At 40.7% G+C, this 16,675-nt stretch overlaps 1 non-coding gene across 1 annotated transcript; it reads left to right on the forward strand.

Moving 5' to 3' along the window:
- The first annotated feature begins 15,625 nt into the window (after positions 1-15,625).
- Positions 15,626-15,699, forward strand: TRNAI-GAU. The gene has a single exon. It is a non-coding gene; the product is annotated as a tRNA-Ile (tRNA).
- Positions 15,700-16,675: the final 976 nt, after the last annotated feature.

A 16,675-nucleotide genomic window follows, 5' to 3' on the forward strand; every position in this document is an offset into this window, starting at 1 on the left:
TGACAATATGAATATACAGGGCTGCTCAGAAAAAAACATTCTTGGAAGAGACAACAGCAATGAAGAATTCACTCTAAGGGGTGAACGTCATATCTGGTGAGCATGATGCTCCAAAAAATGCCATATCCCCAAAAGGGTCAAGTCCAATGATAAGGCAGGGTAAACAGGCTGTTTAAAATTATCCAAAATGTATGGACCCATGTGTTATAACAGACTGGTATTTTTTAGCTCTTGCTAAAATCAAAAATACATTTTAGTGTGTTTGGTGACCTCTGAGCTGTTTGCCACTCAACTACATAAATATAAATCTATTTTCTTGGCTAAACAGCATTTAAACAATTAACATGTTAATGTTCTGTGGTGCTCTCTTTTCTTTCTTTCTCTCTCTCTCTTTCTCTTTAATGATTAAATTGCTATAAAAGCTGTAATATGTTCACCAAACTTTGGGCTTGTGTTGTAATTATCCTGCAGGATTGCCCATAGGCCAAATTCTTAGAATCATGCCCTCTCAGAACTGTAACATACCTTAAATATCAGCTACTTGATCTAGATAAGAAAACTGAGTCAGTGGGGTAGGATCTTGCCCAAAGTCATACAGCAGGTCAGGGGTCAACTGGACCCCAAACTGAGGCCCTTCACATTGCACTCCTAGTGGGACACAGAGAGGGTGGCACCCACTAAGCAGAACCTGGGTGCAGTCCCCCATGTGCTGAGCTCCTACCTGCTCCACTCTGTGGCTTTGCCTCACCCAGAGAGGTAATAAACGCCCCTCCCAGTGTGACTTTGTTACCAAGGCTACTTCTTGAAATTAATACAAAAGAACCACAGAAACTGCAGTGGCACGTCCCCCATGTATACCCTTCAGGAGGGCACATTACAATGGTAACTGCCATCATAATTGAAAGTGATGAAAAATATAAGGCGTAGAGGTTGTTCCCTTCTATGGGCAGTGGTTCCCACATAGCAGTGAGGTGTGGCCTTCTGACTCAGCCCCGGCCAATGGATGGGGAGAACGTGATGTGCACCATTGTGATGTGATGTGGGGCCATACTCTGGGCTCTCTCCTCTGGCTGACTGGGATGGCAATGCCCAGGCAACCTAGGGCATCATGTGTTGGAAAAGGCAATGCTTTTTTCACATAGGTGAGCCACCCCACCAACCTGCTCCCTGCCCCTACCCCTAGAAATGCTGCTTATGCAAGAAATACATTACTACTGGATAAACCATTGACATTTGGGGTCTTTGTTACTGCCACCTAGCCTATTCTGAAGATTAGGAAAAGTGTGCCTTTAAAGTATAAGAAATAAACAGCACAGGTAACACATCTCTTGCCTTATCATAAAACACAAAGCAATTGGAAAGAATCAACAGGATTTGGGGGAGAGTAAAACATACTACACTAATTTAGTTTCCTTACTAATTTAGGGATACAAGAAATCCCTATCTTGCTTTTAGAAAAGTTCACCTATATACTGTATTTTGAAACATGGAATGCCTTTTCTAGAGAAAGAATGCTAGAAATAATGTTCAGGATCCAGGCCCTACCAAAACCTCATTTTTGCCTAAGTGCAATATAATTCTAAATTGTGGACCTCTGAGGCCTGAGGATCCTCAGTGGGGGGAAGGGACCCAGGAAGGGGAGAGGAGCTTCTAAGCAAGGGCCCCAGGGGCTGAAGACCTAGGAGGGCTCTCACATGGGTGGCTTGAGTAGGTTGAGTAGGGGGGACTGGACAGGGGCTGAGGAAATGCTCCCTCCAGCAACCTCAGTCTTGGTGAGAACACAATGTCTATTTGTCCTCAGATGCAACATTCTTCATTCTGTACTTTCAAGGGAGGCAACGAATTCAGCTAACCTTCCAAAGTGCTTCTGATTTGATCCCAAATGGCATTTTCATTAATGAGCTGTGAAGTTACTTTCTCATTCATCCTGAACTCCCCCAGTGATGTTAAGCAGTACTCAGCACGATACTTGATACTCCACGGCAGTGTGGTGAAGAGCAGGGGTACTTCAAGGGCGCCAACATACCTCTGCCAGCCAGCCCTGGTGCTGGAGCCGGGTCCTGCTGCCCCTGCTGGGCTGGACATTAACCTTTTAGTTGCTGGCTTATGAGCAGGTCCAGGGGTTCCTGAGAAAGGAAGGGGGTAGGGAGGCCAGGCTGGTGGTGGAGGACACATAGGAAGCTTTTGTCCAATGAATAAGACACAATCCAACTGTGTGAACATGGGTAACTCATTACTTATGTTCTCTGAGCCTTAGTTTCCTCAACTGCAAAGTGAGGAAAACAACATAGATACAAAAGCACCTTGCAATGTGTGACACTGAGTAGGTGCTCAGTGAACGCTGGTCTCCCTAAACCCCCTCTCCCACGTATACCACCTTCAGAGCAAGCCCAGGGCACAGGGACTAGGATAAAGAGAAAAGAGAGAATAAATGATAAAGAGACACAGAGTGAAAAGAATAGGTAGAATGAGGGAGAGGACAAGAGAAAAGAAAAAAGCAAAGAGCAACCTGGAGGAGACTGCTGCACATTGCTGAGAATTGTTTCAAAGGTAGGTCAGGGTGCCCAGTGGTAGGGATCACCACCCCATTAGCTGGGTGCTCATGCTAGGAATAAGTTCCCTACTAAAAACTCTGTATCATGTTGGAAAGTGAACTACAGAGGCCAACATCATTAAGAGTTGGATTGTCTTGGTTTGTATCCTAGTTCTATCACTTACTAGTGTACGTAAATCATTTAACCTCTCTGTACCTCAGTTTCTTCATTTGTACAATGCGGATAAGCACAGCACCTACCTTCTGGTCAATAAGGATAAATTGAATTAACATAAGGGAAGAGCTAAGAGCAGTATTTGCCTCATAAGAACCATACACCTTGACTGCTCTTCATTCTTTTTTTTTTTTTTTCCTTTTTGTCTTTTTTCGTGTCCGGCAACGGATCGCAACCCTCAGTGTCGCGCCCGTACCGGACCAGGACCGGCAACGGGATCGCAACCCTCGGTGTTGCTCCCACACCTCGCTCAGCCAGTGAGCGGGAACCGGTCTGTATGTAGGATCCGAACCCTCGGCGGGAGCGCCACCGCACTCCCAAGCGGTGCACTGCAGCAGTGCGCCACCGGGCCGGCCCGACTGCTCTTCATTCTTATTCATTACTGGCACCAAGAAAAAAGCACTGGACTCAGAGACAAAAGCACTACCACTTCCTAACAACTTAGGGATTTTAGAAAAGTTACTTAAGTGACTGAACTTCAGAGATGTTACCTGTAAAATGAGGGACTGCCTTATAGCTAACATTCACTGAGCCTTACTATGTGCCTGTTACTGCACAAAGTGTAAGCTCTCTCATTTAATGCTCACAACAATTCTTTGATGAAGATTTTGTGATTATGCCCATTTTCCAGAGGAGGAAACTGTGTATTTGAAAAGTCTAGGTCACAAAGCTCAGCCAAGGTTTCAAGTCAGTTGAACCAGATCCTGCTCTCTTAAGCATTGAACTCTATTGTCGCTGACCCCAAGATCCTGTAAATGCATTGCAAGCACGCTTGTTGGGTATCACGTATAATGGCAGATAGCAAAGCAAATGGATTTAAAGAAAGAATGACAATTTAGTGTCCATCAAAAATAAAGAAATGTAGGGCTAGCTCAGCAGAATCAAGATAAAGGCCAGGGCTTTTGGCTCTTTAATAAGACTCAGGATGTGACCAAACAAGCGAGGTACAAAAATAGAAGCTAATACTGAAGAATCAAGAGGTCACAAATCTAATATTACAGTATAATTTATAAAGTTATCATGCTTTATGTTCCTGTAGAGACCGTCTAAAAGGAATACTTATATACTAAGCCACACCTTGGCACTAACCTCCATTATGATCTCAGAATAGTTCTAACATCACGAACCAAATAAAATTTGTATCTAAGAATCCCAACCACATTTCTTGTTAAGAAGTGTTGTCTCTACTATTTTCTTGTAATTGGAAGATTCACATCTTAAGATGTCATTTTTTCCCCCTGAACTTATGTATATATTTAACATGTTCCCTTCCCCACAAAATAACAACGGAGTGTTTTTATAAGGTCCAGGGGGAGGCAATTTGGAACTAGACAAGTTGATCCTAAAGTTCATAATCAGGAAAATTCTGACTGAGATGCCACTAGCACTACTGGATATTTAAACATAGCACAGAGTCTCAATAAATAAAAATATGGTTCAGGAAAAATATAACTTAATCCTAGACCCCCAGTTATATCTATGAAAATATTTTCAAATATAAGATCCAGCAAAGAAAGGCTGGCTGGTTAGCCCAGCTGGTTAAGTGCAGACTTATAACACCAAGGTCACAGGTTCAGATCCCCTTACCAGCCAGCTGCCAAAAAATACATAAAGATCCAGCAACCAGTCAAAGATACCCAGGTGCATAAGGACAACGTAAGTGAGAACCAGAAGAAATAAAGGAAAAGAAATTAAACTCACAGGGACACCAGATATTGAAATTATTAGACAGACTATAGACTGTGCCTATTACGTAAAATGAAGTTGACTTCAAAGGACTAACAGTTAGGCTGACAACTCCTTTCTTAACACCAACAATAGAAGTTAGAAAACAGTAGAATAATATCACCAGTGTGCTGGGAAACAAACCAAAACCATGAACCTAGAATTTCTATTCTAATTGAAATTATCTTTCAAAAATAAAGGTGAGAATAATGACACCTTTAGTCAAATAATGAGTTTGTCACAAGTAGACCAGCACTAAAGGATATTCTAGAGGAAGCTCTTTAAACAGAAAATAAATGGTAAAAGATGAAAAGTCAGAAAATATAGGATAGAATGAGAAGCAATGAAAATGATAAATTTAAGTAAACATCAACTATATAAAACAATCTTGATAATGTCTTATGGGTTTTTAATATAAACAAATATCTAATAAATTTAAAATATGTATACAAAGAGAATTAAAACATATGACAAGGGTATCCCATAAGTCAGAAAGTGGGTAAATGGACTTAAAAGCAGTATAAGGTCCTTGAACTGCCTGGCAGGAGAGTAAAAGTAAGAATATTGGACTCTCATAAAAAAAGAATGTAACTTATATGATAAATGCTAAAAATATTTTTTAAAAAGACAGACTTTCAAACTAATAGAGGAAAAAAAATAAAATGGGAATTTATTAAATGGTGAAAGAGGCATGTCATACCAGTAGACAGGAACTATTAAAAAAATGGTGTTTAGACATCTAGATATTCATCTAGGAAAAAAAACAAGTTGGATCCATACCTCCTGCCTCATACCAGGATAAGTCCTGACCAGATCAATTATTGAAATGTGAAAAATTAAACCACAAACATTCCACAAGAAAACATGGGAGAGTTCTTTTACAACCTTGAAATGAGACTTTTCTATTATATGTCATAATCCAAAAGACATAATAAAAGTGATAAATTCAAATACATACAAAATTTTTTTTTTTTTTAAAAGATGACCGGTAAGGGGATCTTAACCCTTGACTTGGTGTTGTCAGCACCACGCTCGCCCAGTGAGCGAACCGGCCATCCCTATGTGGGATCCGAACCCGTGGCCTTGGTGTTATCAGCACTGCACTCTCCCGAGTGAGCCACGGGCCGGCCCATACAAAATTTTTTTTTTTTTTTTTTAAAGATGCCCGGTAAGGGGATCTTAACCCTTGACGTGGTGCTGCCAGCCCCACGCCCAGCCAGTGAGCAAACCGGCCATCCCCATGCGGGATCCGAACCCGGGGCCTTGGTGTTATCAGCACTGCACTCTCCCGAGTGAGCCACGGGCCGGCCCATACAAAATTTTTTTTTTTTTTTTTTAAAGATGCCCGGTAAGGGGATCTTAACCCTTGACGTGGTGCTGCCAGCCCCACGCCCAGCCAGTGAGCAAACCGGCCATCCCCATGCGGGATCCGAACCCGGGGCCTTGGTGTTATCAGCACTGCACTCTCCCGAGTGAGCCACGGGCCGGCCCATACAAAATTTTTTTTTTTTTTTTTTAAAGATGCCCGGTAAGGGGATCTTAACCCTTGACGTGGTGCTGCCAGCCCCACGCCCAGCCAGTGAGCAAACCGGCCATCCCCATGCGGGATCCGAACCCGGGGCCTTGGTGTTATCAGCACTGCACTCTCCTGAGTGAGCCACCGGGCCGGCCCGCATACAAAATTTTTTAAAACTATTAAAAAACCCACAAAAACCAAATGATAAACAGGAAAATATCCACAATTTACATCTCAGACAGCTAATTTCTGTAATATATAAAGAGCTTGTACAAATCAACAAGAAAATGATCAATAAACCAATGGAAAAATGGGCAGAAGATGTGAACAGATGGTTGCCAAAGAAAGTACAAATGACTTTTAACTTTATAGAAACATGAAAATTGAAACTACACTGAAATATCATTCCTCACCTATCAAATTGGCAAAAATCCAAAAGTTTATTAACAGCCTATGTTGGCAAGGTTGTGGGGGAAGTGGTATTATCATACATTTCTGATAGGAGTGTATATTGGTACAACCCCTATGGAGGACATTTTGGCAACATTTATTATAATTGCTAAGACATATACCTTTTAACCTAGCAATTCTACTTTGGAGAATTTATCTTACACATATATTTTATGCTTGCAAAATAACATTTACAAGGTAATTTGTTACAGTATTGTTTGTAATAGCAAGAGACTGGACACAAACCAAATGTCCATCAACAGGGGTCTACTTAAGTAAATTACAGTACATCTATCTATATGATAAAAACTGTCACTATTTTTAAAAAAAAGGCAACATGGAAGCTCTCAATGTAGTTATTGAGAGATCTCCAAGATATATTGCTAAGTGAAGAAAAACAAGTTGCAAAACAATTCACCTACTATTGTACCTTTGTAGAAGAGGCAGGGGAGGAGTAGGAGATATAAGTGTATTTTCCTGCACAGCATAAATAAATTCCCAAAGGACAGATTAGAAACTAAGAACAGTTGGCACCCATACCTGCTTTTTAAAAATAAAACAACAATTTAATAATGAAAAAGTGTTGTCTCTTCATTATTATGCATTCTTTAATTCTCCTGAGACTCCTTGTTTATTCTTTTTTAAAAGTACAATATATTAAAATTCACAACTTTAACTACATTAAATATTAATACAATATATTAATTTATATTAAATTTAATTACGTTAAATATATACAATATATTAAAATTGTGGCAGTGTTTTCTATCCCTAGTGAGAAATGAACAAGATAAAAGTTAATCTGATAAGCATACATTATATGCCTTTTTAAAAGACATATAATTCCAACAACAGTTATCTCTGGGTACTGGGATTACAGGTAATTTTTATTTTCTCCTTTTCTGTGTTTCTCTAGTGGCCTGTGATATTTTTATAATTAGGTTAAAATTTGTTCTACTAAAATAGTCTTCAGTGGTTAAGAAAAGGAAGAAATTTTGACTTCGAAGGTAATTAAAAATTGGCACAGTTTATTAAGAAAGATAATTGGAATTTCCATTTCTGAAAAACTTTATAAAAATAGTATTAGATATCTTTGGTTTACATTTTCATCTGTTAAAGGCTAAAAAGTGGATCAGATGACCTTTTGCCACAAAGTTGCCATAGCAACCGAAGGCGGTGTTTAGAACATTTTTCATTTAAATAAGGAGAAAAAATGAGGCTGATTGCACAAGGTGGAAAAATTCAGATTGTGCAAATTGTCTTCAGTTCTGCAGCCCCTCTGCAGGTGTTGTGGGTTATTAGACTTTTGAAATTTAAAATATTCTCCAAGAATATTCTCTAAAGTTTTTACATAGGATATAATTTCATTATTTCAGAAATAGTCTGGGCAAAGCTAGTACCATAAGAGGAAACAAGCTTTCTAGTAAGAAGATCAAGTTTAATTATGGTTTTTCTAAAGAATGAAGACTTTTATTTGCTTGATTCCAGTAAACCTCGGGGGACACCCTAATGAGACAAATTGAGAAGTTAAGAGAAGAAAGAATTTCTAGATTCTAAAAAAAAAAAAAAAAAAATCTTAACAGAATGACTCTTACCAGGCGGTTAGACAAACTTGTGTTCTGTAGGTATGTTTCAGAATTTCATAAGTAATTGCAAGATCAAAGATGGCATGAGGGGAGAAGAAACAGGCAAGGAAGCTACCAAAATATTAGAAAGGGCACAAATGGAGAAAAAAAAAAAAAAAAAAAAAAAAAATCTTAACAGAATGACTCTTACCAGGCGGTTAGACAAACTTGTGTTCTGTAGGTATGTTTCAGAATTTCATAAGTAATTGCAAGATCAAAGATGGCATGAGGGGAGAAGAAACAGGCAAGGAAGCTACCAAAATATTAGAAAGGGCACAAATGGAGGGAAAGAACAAAAAATTAAGACAAAGTCTGATACAGTACAAAGGCCATCAGCTGGTCATTTTCCTAAAACATACGTGCTGCAATGGTTTTCAACTGGGAGCCATTTGGGGCCCTGAGAAGTTATTTGACAATGACCAAAGACATTTTTGGCGGTGGGTGTTACTGGTATTTAGTGGGTAGAGTCCAGGGATGTTGCTAAACATGCTATAATGCACGGGACAGACTCCTCCCCTCCGCCACAACGATCCAAAATATCAAGTATGCCCAGGTTGAGAAACACTGACCAGGAGGGAAACTGACCACACAGAGACACTCAACCAACACTATGAAACATTATTACATAACAAAAAGGAGTAGTAATACCATAGCTACCTATAACGAACTATCACTGAGTAGCTATCTATAAATAAGTCTCACTTAGTTATCTGGCCTTGGAATTTAAAGATTTAATGGCTTTGTCCTTAATCTCCCAGGGCCTAGTGCCAGGGTGACCTACTGGGGCCAGTTTGCCCCAGACTGCCATGGTTTTAGCACTGAAAGGACAAATGAAGCCACTCTGTTGGCCAAGAGCATAGTGGCATTTGGTTATTTAGATTTTTTTCTCATTTGAAGAGAAACACCTGGTTTCTTCACAGTTTTCTCCCTGCTTTTCCTCCCACATTACCCAGCTCCTGAGGTCTGGCTCCAGGAGGGAAAATAGGGATGGATCTCTGAGGTGCTCTCTGTGCTGGAGGGAGCCCAGGGGAAAGGGAGGCCTGGAGGCTGGTGGCCTCCTCCCCAGAAAGCCCCAGTGAGAAGGGTGTTGTCAACAGTCCATCTTGTTCCATCCCTACCCAGGGCAGAGGTTTCCCTTTGGAAAGGGGCACACATAGCTTGCTAAAAGGCAGGGGTGGGGCCATCTTTCCTAACTCCCCCTGGGGCGGTAGTCCGGGCAGTGGATTGCATTCCTTGATTTCCCTTATCTTTCCCAGATTATACTCTCTCATCAGTCTACTTTTACATGTGAAACTTTCTAACTACTATCTATCCTCTGACCAACTAACATAATAAGTATGAAAGCATTTCACAAACTCTAAAATACCAAACAAATGTAACATATTCACGTCACAATGAGACATCACTTCTGTCTTTGCAGTTAGCGACTGACAGTTGTTTCTTTTTCTAAACACTTATGATCATGTAGCAGGCACTGTTATGAATGCATTGAATGTGTTATGTCATATAACAGTCACATGAAGTATTATTATGATGCCCATTTTACAGATGAAGAAACTGAGGAAGGATGATATTAAATAACTTTCCCAGGGTCACAGAGCTGGTGGAGCTGGGAGATTAGATTCAGGCAGGCTGGCTCCAAAGTCCATGCTGGATGCTACCTTGATTCAAGCAAGGAGAAAAAAGGGAGTTGCTCAAATAAAGTGTCCCTGGTGGTAATGAATCATTAACTTCCAGTCCACCGCACACATTTGGTGGCCTGAGGGTCACGTGCTGAAGAAAAAACCCTGAGTGAATCACTCGTGAACACATGACTGTGCTCTTAGTTCCTTCTGGGTTTGCTTCCTGAAATAGCCTTCCTCGAATGCTGAGCCAAGGGATTGAGATGAGTTTCAGTTCTGGGAAAGAGGCAAAACCCCATCTAGCCAATCCTTGTGCCCACACTCCAGCTCTCCGCGTGGTAGTGACCATCCAGAGTCGATCATGGGCCACAGGAACTTCCTCAAACTGGGAAATGCCTGTTGTCCTTGACAACAGCTTGTTTGCAGACTAAACACCTCACTGGCAGCCTCAGAAAGATCAAGGAGTTAATAGGTTGTATGAAGATTGTGCTGGAAAGCGGCTCAAGTGACAGTTCAAACAAATGCAGATGGTATAAAGGGTACCTGGTTACATTCTATGAAAAAATAAGGGTGTTCCCCTCTGCTAATCCCTCTTCCCATGCCCCAGTTTTTTAAAAATCCTGTTTTCCCTTTCCTGATCCTCCCTTACAATATTTCACACTTTTAAAAAAATGTCTGGAATAAGCTTACGGTTACAAAGAAACAGGAATGCAACCAAACAAGAAATCAGAAGCCCCAAATCTCTGCCTTATCACAGATAGTTTCAAAAGCTGGAGTTTTTTCCTCCTTCAGCACAAATCTCATGATGAGATAGATGTACTATCAGTGTGTTATTCCCTGGTAAAGAAACCAACAAACAACACACTCAGGACTCCCCCACCCCCACCACCACCCCTGTCCCAGCACTTAATGGATGTTTGTTGAATAAATGGCCTACCTTTAGCTCTATTTTCTGCTTTCATTCGTTTCCACTGTTCTTAGCTTTCTCTTTCTACATCCTTATCTTGTCTACTTAAATTTCATTGTTCTTGCATCTGAAAATCTATCTTTTTTGGCCTTTTATCATTTTTTCTTGTCACTTTATTACTTAGGGTATCAAAAGGACAAGAGATGCAACTTCTCTATGCCTCAGTTTCTCCATCTGTAAATGGTGCTGCACAACAAAACTAGCTGTGAGAACTGAAAGGTAATGCTCACAGATAATGCACAATACCTAATGCACAATAGCATTATAGCTGAAATCAATGAACAAAAAAACCCTAATTTAGACGGGATCAACTAGTTCCAATTTTCTATGTAAGCAAAATTCTATTTATAACTTTTTAAAGTAATTATTTTAAAATTATTTAAAATTATAAAAAAATAAGATCTGACTTAAGGAGAAACTAGATTATCAAATTTAGGGAGATTGGAGCCAGACCGTGGCTCACTTGGGAGAGTGCGGTGCTGACAACACCAAGTCAAGGGTTGAGATCCCCTTACTGGTCATTTAAAAAAAAGAAAAAAATGTAGGGAGATGAACTGAAGAAAATTTGCTCATTTTATGGAGGTCGCTCAAATAAGAGTACTTCCCCCCACACATGGGTAAATTCACATTCACAAGAAGCTTTGGAGAAAACCTCTGAAGCATTTTTCCTTGCAGGTCTTTCTTTGTTCCAGTGATGTTGGAGTGACTATGTTGGAAAAGTGGACTTTAGGGTAATTACCGACCATCAGGAACACAAAGCATTTTCTCCGAAACTGATTTTTACTATACAGAAAATCTTATGCAAAATCCAATGCATTTTCTTGAATGCAGAAATTCTTTTAGAGTATTTCCAAATCCTAATTCCATCTAAACAACATGCCAAATATCACAGGCCACTCACCAATAGGAAGCTTTTCTCCAATTGAACTTGGTTTAGTTATTAGCAAAGTCAAATGATTCCACTTCATGGATATTTTCTAAATGTTTCCTTGTAATGTTTTTAAAAATCCTAGAATCCAAGTGACTTACCTGCATGCTTAAATTCTTTCCTTTTCCTCCTCCAAGTTCCCATTACCTTCTCTCTGTTGTGAAAGATAACCAAACTGAACAACAAATAAGTTTACTTTCCTCATTTGGAAACTAAACTCTATCACCTTTGTAGTTTCAGGGCTCCAGGAATTGCTCAGAACACTCCAAGGATAGCTTTGTGGATACCAGCTCAGGAACCCCAGGCACATGGTGAGGTAGATGGCAGGAGGGGTGCTGAAGGGAGGCCACAGTGATGGCGGATCTACAAGTTGGGGGGAAAAAGGGCTTGACATTTTGGCTTCCAGCATCCCCCAACTGGTGGACCACCTGTGGCTGAGTCCACCGGCTTCCTCCTGCCTCTTCCCACACCTCTCCTCCTTTTCGCAATGGCTGACTTCCCACAGCACGGCAAAGCAGCAGAGAGATCCATGGCCATCCTCGCCTCCTGGCTGACCCACTCCACGGTCCCCCCTCGACCCTCTGCAGGCTTCACATAAGGATCCCAGCTGTCCTCGTCCAAGGGCATCTCTGCACAGGCAGCAAGAACCTGACCCTTGGCTTCAGACAGATGTGGGTTTGAATCCTGAATCCACCTTTTTCTTGCTGATGATATTAGGGACTCTCTGAGTCCATCTCAACTATAAAATTGGGATAATAATATCAAATACATGAGGCTATCGGATGTCAAGGACAGTAGAAGCTCAAAAGAGGTAGCTATTATTTTCTTATATTTTGGAACTAATGCTCTACATCATGAGCTCCCAAGAAATGTAAAGAATAGATTATGATGGAACTTAACTTTGCTTTTTTCATATCATATTAAATCTCTCTCTCTCTCTCTCTTTCTCTCTTTTTGCTCCTAAAATACATTAGGGGGACAGGACGATGCATCTCTAACCCCTTAGTAATAATTATCCTCAGGGTAGAGTAAGCTCCGTGATGGAGAAAGTGCCCTGGGAGATGCATCCATTGTCCACTTCCCTACAGAGAACTCTATCTGACCTGGGAAGAAAATGAAGTTTTATGATTGTGCCCATAAATGACAAACTTTGGCCAGCTGCCAAAAAAGAAAAAACATAAATGACACACTAAAACAAGCAAACCAATACACAAAAGTGATGATCTATTGTTCCTGCACACTGGGCATGGTGGTACTACGGAAGTGCTGTTGTGGAGGGTTAAATTATTGCTTGTCATTCCTACGATTTGCCCAAAACACTCTGGTTTCAAAAAATACTACTTAGCAACGTTTCACATATCATTCAATTGGACTCAACGTTCACACACATTAGGGAACCATCACACCATCCTAGGTGCTTAAGGAGACACAAAGGAATTATAAGCATAGTCCCTGTTCTCAAATACCTCTCTCACTGGCATATAAAATAATAACACAAACCAGTGTTTTTGCTTTTTTGTTTTGGTGGCTGGCCAGTAGGGATCAGAACCCTTGACCTTGGTGTTATAACACCACGCTTTAACTAGCTGAGCTAACCAGCCAGCCCCAAATCAGTGTTTGATTAAGGGACATAATAAAGGGCGTGGACATTATAGAATTTTCACTCCTTGCCCCTCCAGATCTCCTCTGCACCCTTTCCTACCACTTTGTGTCCCCAGAGGCTGATCCATGGGCACTAGTCCCCCTCGCCCTCTGGCACCTATTGAATTCAACCAGTAGAGGCACAGGCTGGGACTGGAGAAAGGTCAGGTGTTACTCTCCAGGTGCTCTCCCCTCTGAGTGACAGCAGGGTGGCTTCTGCCAGGGCCTTCTCCATGTAACTATTTCCTCTGGGTTCTTGGTAGTACTTTACAATCCCTTCCTGGTGTCTCTAAACTTGAAAATCCCTTTATTAAGCCCACCTCAGTTATGCTGTTTCAGTGAATGGGGGCACTTCAAAAAGTTCATGGAAATAGAGAATTAAAAGATAATACAAACTACCGACATTTCCTGAACATAGTCTTCCGGTTCTGGGCTGTTTCATGAGTCCCCTCCAAGCTCTCTAGCTATCTCTTCTTCAACTTTATGCCCTACTCAACACCTATTCATTTATCAAAACAATTCAATTGTTACCTCCTCTATGAAGTCTTCTAGTTACCACCCCGGCAGAATCCATTGTCTCATTTCTGCCCCTACCCACACTGTGCTCTTTCTCAAGTCCCATCAGGGTGCCTGGGACATTTTGTTGCCCTTATACTAGTCGGTAAGCTCCTTGAAGGCAGGACTTTGCTCTTCGTCTGTGCACCCCTAGCACCTATCACAGGGCCTGGCACACGGCAAGTGCTCCACACATACTTAGAAATAAAACTTAGGGGCCGGCCCGGTGGCGCACTGCTACAGCGCGCCGCTTGGGAAGCGCAGCGGCGCTCCCGCCGAGGGTTCGGATCCCACATACAGACCGGCCGCTCACTGGCTGAGCGAGGTGTGGGGGCAACACCGAGGGTTGCGATCCCGTTGCCGGTCCCGGTCCGGTACGGGCGCGACACTGAGGGTTGCGATCCGTTGCCGGTCACAAAAAAAAGAGACAAAAAGGGGAAAAAAAAAAAAAAAGAAATAAAACTTAGTATGCAGAGTATGCCAAGCACAGAAACGATAAAGCAAAAGAAGACAAACTTCAGGATTAATGGCTAATTGCAGAATGGGGGCAAAAAACAAAAAAGGAAAAAAGGAGAAGAAAGCAAGGTCGAATCAGAGCTTCAGGATCAGCAGCAAGAAGAGCAAGCCCAAGCAATATTAACAATAAACACGACTTGCAAATGAATGACAGCTCTGACAGAGCCCTCCCAGAGACAACAGTGAGATAGCAGAGACGGCCTTTGAGAACAACACTGAACACTGTATAATGCCAATAATAACAACAACGACAATAAAAACGACACAACCAACAATTATCATCCACAACTGAGCACTTTCCCTGCACCAGGCATTTTACATGTGCTATGTCTTTTAATCCTCACACCAATGCTATAAAGGTAGGGACTACTATTGTCCCATTTAACAGATAAGGAAACCAAGGCATGGCAAATTTAAAATATTAATCCATGGTCACACAACTAGAAAATGGCAGATCTGGAATTCAAGCCCAGGTGTGCCTGACTCCAAAACCTGAGCCTTTAAATAACCACAATTAGTATGGCAATTATAGCATAAAATATTAAATACTTTATACAGTTATTTATCATTTGATTTGTTAAACCATACTATGAATGAGTCTTTTAATGAGTTGAATAGTTGAATTCTTTAAAATTCCGAAGTTTAGATTGTGAGATTTCCCCCTGATAAGTGGAATTAAAAATGTGATAGTTTTTTTTGTTGTTGTTTTAATAAAATTTTTTTTTTTTGGGGGGGGGCAACTGGCCGGTACAGGGATCCAAACCTTTGATCTTGATGTTATCAGCACCATACTCTAACCAACTCGGCAAACTGGCCAGCCCTGTTTTGCTTTCAAAAAGTATCAAAGACCACCTGGGTTTGACAAGCTTTCAAAAAAAAGGAATTATTAAATGTATTTTGTGATTTGCTATGTGATATGATTTGTTTAAAATGCAAATCTAGGGCCAACCCCGTGGTGCACTCGGGAGAGTGTGGCGCTGGGAGCGCAGCGACGCTCCCACCGCGGGTTCGGATCCTATATAGGAATGGCTGGTACGCTCACTGGCTGAGCGCGGTGTGGGCGACACCACACCAAGGGTTGCGATCCCCTTACTGGTCACGAAAAAGACAAAAAAAAAAAAAATGCAAATCTACCATTGACCCCTCCAATTTTATTTATTGTAAACTGAGCTCATGATGAAGTTCTCACAAGGTAAACTGGTGAAAACCCTGTGAACCATTACATGGGACCTTCAGTTCCAAATTCAACAGACCAGCGCTGTCAATTAGAAATGTAATGGGAGACACTTATATGATTAAATATTTGGGGGCTGGCTGGTTAGCTCAGTTGGTTAGAGCATGGTGCTGATAACACCAAGGTCCAGGGTTAGATCCCTGTACCAGCCAGCCGCCAAAATAGAAAAAAGAATAAAAGAATAAATTTTCTAGTGGCCACATTTGAAAACTATAAAAAAAAAAAGGGTGACAATTTTAATAATATCATTTATTTAACCCAACATATCCAAACCACTATCATTTCAACATGTAATCAATATGAAAAATTATAAAATTATTGAGATATTTCACATTCTTTTTTTCCCCTAAGTCTCTTTGATCTGGTGTGTATTTTACACTAACAGCACATCCCAATGTGAATAATAAATTTACATCAGAAATACTTGATCTGTATTACACAAAATTTACAGTTGAAGTAGAGTTCTCACGCACACACATTGCTCCAAATGTACTTACAAGCTTCCCAATAGAGTTGTGTTTAATAAAAATAATTAATGCTGATTCAGTTTTTAAATTTAAATTAATTAAAATTAAAAATTCAGCTCAGTCATGCTAGCCACATTTCGGTAGTCACAGGTGACTAGTGACTATTGTATTGGACAACACAGCTGTTGGCCATGTTTTTTGTTCGCTCAAAATGGAAAGATCAGAAAGCTGAACAGAGCATTAGCTAATAATGTGAGGTGACTGTCCCCTACTCACAGAGGTGAATTCATTGCTTCGTCACTGCCCTATTAAAGTTGCACAACCTGTGATTGAAAATTAAGGCAGAGAAAATGACTCTGAGGGACATTATTAATTCATTACTTTGCTTTTCTAACAGGTTTTATTTGGGGTCATTAAATGAAAACCTAGTCCATGTGATTGGACTACTTAAAGATTTTATCCCAACAAATCTTTGTTTGCAAAATCAAAAAACTAAGAGGATTAGGTGTTTCCATGTTAGTTAGACTAGGAAAACAGAGTTGCTGCTGTTTATTTTAAAACTTTGCTGTGCATGGGGGCGGGGGGGGATTGGTAATGGAATGAAATTCATGTGCCAAATGAAAAAGAAAAGGGGTAAATAAGATCAAGTTCCTTCCAAGCT

The sequence above is a fragment of the Galeopterus variegatus genome, unplaced genomic scaffold, assembly GCF_000696425.1.
Source record: "Galeopterus variegatus unplaced genomic scaffold, G_variegatus-3.0.2 Scaffold214, whole genome shotgun sequence".
In the NCBI taxonomy this organism is placed as follows: domain Eukaryota; kingdom Metazoa; phylum Chordata; class Mammalia; order Dermoptera; family Cynocephalidae; genus Galeopterus; species Galeopterus variegatus.